The following is a 5,827-nucleotide window of genomic DNA, read 5'->3' on the forward strand; positions in this document are numbered from 1 at the left end:
GTCCGTTACGAAACTAACTAACTAACAAAGCTTAAAGTGGACCTATCATGCTATATTTGAATAATATAGTGTAGGACCATACCTATATAAGGCATATTCATACTTTTTATTTTTCAAAATACCAAACATATCATGCATTTTAGCCATTCCTCATTTCGCTCAATTTAACACTGTCTTTGCGTGGGCTGATTCTCTGAGAACAGCACCATCTACAGGCCTGGCATATGTACTACATTTTCCAGCGCTTTCGAACGGCAATGTCCGTGGCTGTCTCCTCCTAATTGGTGGAGTTGGCCCAATAGCCGTAGCGCCACTTCTGTGACGTCATAGAAGTGTTCAAATCTGGATCAGTCTGTATCAGATTCCGTTGCAGCCCTTTTTAAGAGATTTGGGTATGGAGGAAAATAGAGAGGGTTGTGTTTTCTGACACTTGGTGAGTTCCCTGGAACACCGGGGACACATATTCATGTATAAAAGACATACAAAAGTGCATTTTGCATGATAGGTCACCTTTAACAAAAAAAGTTCACTTAAAAGAGCCGGCTCGTTCGCGAGCGACACATCACTACAAATAACTCAAAAATGAATCTAGCATGCTATAAATAATAATCCACACACTACTTTTTTTATCAAACAGAAATATAATTGTTAGTTAGCTGTGGGATTTATGGCTGTTTTTTTACAAGAAACATGTACTGTAAGTACTTTTATGATCACAATGCTATGACATTACAGACCCTCCAGATGGGGGAAAACTGTATTCAGTGTCTGCACCAACACATCACGGACATGTGATGTGTTCCAATTGTGACTAGGTGACAACGCAATAATAGTGTACATTATATTTGATACTCCATCGCATTACATAAAGTAACAAATTGGTTTACAGGTAATCCTGCCTAAAGGTTGCTGTAATTGTCAGGCTGGCATTTGCAAACTAGTCACATTAGACTGATGTGTCGCTGTGTGATAGATGGTGTTTGGTCTATAAAAGGACCTTTCACAGGGTTTCCAGTGATGGACTGCAGTATCACAGCTCTGTTGTTGTGTCTATGGCTGCAGCTCAGTTACACATGTTGCCCTCATTTGTTACCACACAGCCAACTGTGGACAATGTTGACAGATTGAGTGGTGTATTAATGTTTGTTGATTGAAATGTTTTGTATTGCATGTTCACGCACGTTCACGCAGACATTACACATTACAAAGCTAATTATGAGAACTAGTGAACTAGTGATACATTCAGTAAACCTCGCCCATAATCTCACATGAGATACCTTCTAGCACCATGTTTATTTGTATAAAAAACAATATTGAGGATGTGTGTTGTATAAACTTTATCAGAGATATAAAACAGTGTATGGCATTATATAATTTCTCTGCATTCCGGGATAGAACTATCAGGCAGCCTTTCTAACTGAGTCAGCGCTTTTGTTGTCTTTATAATCCTTTCATTTTCTACCAATTCACCAAATAATTTGTATTCAAAGAAAATAGATTAAGTAAGTGTGCTTGCATATAATTATTATTAATATTTCATTAAATATATACTGCACAACAAATTATTATTATAGCTCCAAAAGAACAAATCAGCAATCCTATAGCTTCAGTATAATGGCTTGATAGCCGGCAATTAAAAACACACTACAGTAATTTATAATCTATATTATAGTTTATATTCATTCTATGGAATACATTGAGATACTTCCTTTTTACCTGTTTTATGGTCAACCAGAAGAAAACGTCCTATTGCCATTATCAGGTGATGATGTACATGGCTTTAATAATACCTTTGCCTTTCAATGTTTGCCATTTTGAACCGCAATTTGAAAATATTTTCCTTGATTTACAATATGTTCTCATTTGTTTTATAAGTACAGTTCTGAAGATTGTGTGCTGTTCTTTGCCATAAGGTGTGTGCCACTTTGGACTGAATGAAATATTTCAGGAAAGCACTTTCAACATCCTTGAAATGTTCTCACTTGCTTGGTTTCAAAACATAAAAAATGCCATAATCTGTTAATTGGGGACCATAACATCAGTGCTATTTTTCATTGCTGTTGCCGGCCACTGTTGCTAATGTAAACTACTTAATGCACCCCAAGTCATTTATGTTTGTCCGGGCCTGGTGGTCCCCCTTTCAGATTTCTAGGAACTGTCTTTAAACATATAGTGGGGTGTCCGCATTTAGAATTCAGTCAGTTTGAATGATCCACGCCAACATGGATCTTCCTCTGTGGAAAATCAGACAGCAACCATCTGTAATCCCACATTAGAAATGTCTTCATCGACATCTTAAAGTCTTCCGCTCTTAAAACATTCCCTCCAGAGGTCAACAACACTGAACCTGACTAATGGGAGGCCTTATATGGCTGTGAAGCACGTTGTGGGTTAGTGGGTCCATCATTGTAAGTCTTGGTTGGGTTCTGTTGCAACCAACAATGCATCATGTAGAGGGTGTAACAGCCCTTCCCCAAGAACAGCAAGGAACCAATGTGAGGATGTAAATATCTGGCACAAAACAGTGGTGCTCTCTAACAGGTCACATACTGGCTGTCTTGATAGTCAAACAATTAATGTCCCAACGTAATTGCAACATCCCTGGTTGATTATAGCTGGGGACCTTTGCCACAAGTCCTTTTCTTTCTGCCTCTTCACTACAACTACAGGACGATTACAGTTTGAACCTTAAGGTTCTACATCAGGATTAAATACAGTAATGGTTAAGTGTCTTAAAAGACATCTTTAATATGAGCATATACATGTGTTACATTAAATGTACTTATGTGAAAAATATTAGCAAGTTTAAGTAGCAATACTAGTTGCTGTCAGTCACACAAAATGTACAATAAAAAATTCACAGATAACCCCCCTGGTTTTATGGTTTTTACTGGAAAAGGTTTTCTATATGGGTCAAAGAGTGTGTATTTGGGACATGCATCACATTGAAACACTGCTGTATTAACAGCAATACTTATGAGTTCCACGGAAATGTTTAAAAAACATTTTTTAACCAAGTTTTCCCCCAATCCACGCTTAACTGGCCCCTTGTATTGTTTGTCCGCCTTTGCTTTCCTTTCACTGTCTCCATCTCTTCATCTGCTCACTGGCTTCTATCAATCCCCTGCAAGTGGGATTTTCTGGAAGTCCTTGAAATTCAGATGCTAAATGCACTGATAGGGAGCTGCCAATCATGTAGCAGGAAGGAAAAGAGCAGCCCTTTGCCTCATACGAGAAGACACACAAAAACAGCATTTTCACATGAAACCATGAAAGAAGTTAACTAAACAGAGAGACGGAGAGAGAGAGCATTCTGTCAAAACACAGACCCAACTATCAGATCACTGCCAGAACCTTTTTTAACTGGCTGTACATAAGATAATAACAGGAACTGAGATCTGATAATTACATAAAATAAATAATACATTTAAATAGACTCCTTATGGTGACGTAAGATTTCGAAATGTGATTGCTTTATCTGAAATTACTTGTGTTATTTATTCATTCCTATATGTGTCAACTAAACCAGTTAACCAAGGCAGCTACAAAGCTAAATGTGCTTGTGTGTGTGTGTGTGTGTGTGTGTGTGTGTGTGTGTGTGTGTGTGTGTGTGTGTGTGTGTGTGTGTGTGTGTGTGTGTGTGTGTGTGTGTGTGTGTGTGTGTGTGTGTGTGTGTGTGTGTGTGTCCAGCTGTTAATCAGAGTTTTATGAGTGGTCCTCCACACAGCTCAGACTTTAGCCAATCAGATTCAGGTCAAACGTCTATTTGACAGTGTGTGCTGCTTAGCAAACAGGATGATCCCTCAATCTGTGCTCCTCAGTACCTCCAAGTGTGCCAACGCTGAAACACTGAGGCTGTCAATTAACTTCCACTTCCTAGACTTGTTTTCGAAAAAAGGTCATTTTGAGTTCAAGTCAATAGAAATGAAAATGTTTGTTCATCACATATAGGCCTATACATACAGACCCAACAAGTAGAATTAGTATCTGTCACAGTTTTCACATAACCAAAAGTCACCAACCCTTAAGGACAGAGCAGCGTTAAACAACGAGTGAGTTCAACCTGTGATGTCATTCAACTCCACAGTCAGGTGCTCAATGTGGAGACTTGTAATAAAGACCCTTTTCTAAGATTACGTAGATACAGCTGTGGAGGCTGTGGCTCAGTGGGTTGCTGTGCTGATATTTGGATAGGCAGAGCGCTGGTTGCAGTCAGCATTTCGTTTTGTCCTTGGGCAAGACAAGACCCCAAATGGCTCCTGTGGGGATGTATTGAGTGTATAAATCGCTTTGGATAAAAGCATCTAACAAGTGACATGTAATGTAACTACAGCACATAGCCCACCCACATTAGATTTCCATTTAATTCTGCTTCTCCCCAGGTCACTAGGACATGGTTTGAGGCCAACCATAATATATATTTTTTGGGGGGGCGGCAGTAGCTCAGTTGGATTGGGAACCGGAGGGTGGCCGGTTCAAGGCCACAAACACACCAAAGTGGAGTACTTGGCACTTGGAGTGCCCACTGCTTCTTGTACTGGAACTATGGATAAATGCAGAGGTCTAATTTCACTGTGTGTGCTGTGCTGTGCAAAGTATGTGTGTGACAACTAAAGAGTGTCAGTCCTTTAATCCTCCCTTTCTATTCCTTCATGTGTCCTATGAGAGAATGAGGGAGCCGTTTTGCTCTGCATCGGACAGAGCTTACTGCCAGGGCTTATGCAGTGTTCCTGAAATGTTAGTGTCCCTCCCAGTGTTACTCCCCGTGCTTCGGGTAGAACTATAAAAGTATCGATGTGTTACTGCTAATGTTATGTGCAACAAAGCCTCACATGTAAATCTGAAATCTCACAAAATTGTCATTATAATGACGAATGTATTTGTCATTAGTTCATGTCCTCTGGTTGGTTTAAACAAGATGTATTGAGTGAGATCAGTTTTACCAACAATCATGTTAAAAAACATGTCTTTGCCATTCGATCGTAAATAAAACAGCATAAGTTCCATTTAAAATCTCTATTGCATTATTCCATGATTGCTGTCCATCTGAGTAATGTAGAGCTGTTTGCGGGCCCTAATGTTTATTATCGGTCAACGGTTATAAAAATATGCGCACTTCCATGTGCAGATAAAAATGTGATCAGTCAACTGTGTGTGTGTGTGTGTGTGTATGTGTGTGTGTGTGTGTGTGTGTGTGTGTGTGTGTGTGTGTGTGTGTGTGTGTGTGTGTGTGTGTGTGTGTGTGTGTGTGTGTTTGTGTGTGTGTGTGTGTGTGTGTGTGTGTGTGTGTGTGTGTGTGTGTGTGTGTGTGTGTGTGTGTGTGCGCTGCTAAAAGCAGATGAAATATTAATACCCCATGTTAGATAATTAAGTCCCAATGGCTTTTAGAAGGAGAGAACGTCAATGAGCAAGTGGTCACATTTTTCATTTAATTGTTACTGAGCTGGTGTATTTTTTTGGAACAGCAGCGTCACATGATTGTTATTTATGATCTACGATTAAACAACGATACATCCATCCACTTATTATGGCAGTACAAATCCCGCTAATTTAAAATCACTGCATATCAGTAATCATTTTTGATTCAATACTATTTTAATGAATGAAGCCTATATACCAAATGACCAAGCCTGTATTTTTTATTATTTGAAATTCCCCTTGAACTTTCTGATGCTTTTAATCCAGGAAAGACTGCCCTGCAGCAGCAGATGCAGCAGCTCTGGTGTGTTCCAGCGACGTGCGCTCAGGGGAGGCAGGGCCTCACCTGTCATACTCCAATGTAACGGAAAAACAACTAAAGAAAAAACTACAATAGTAATAATAATAA

The sequence above is a fragment of the Notothenia coriiceps genome, unplaced genomic scaffold, assembly GCF_000735185.1.
Source record: "Notothenia coriiceps isolate Sejong01 unplaced genomic scaffold, NC01 NC01_scaffold00006261, whole genome shotgun sequence".
Taxonomy (NCBI): Eukaryota; Metazoa; Chordata; class Actinopteri; order Perciformes; family Nototheniidae; genus Notothenia; species Notothenia coriiceps.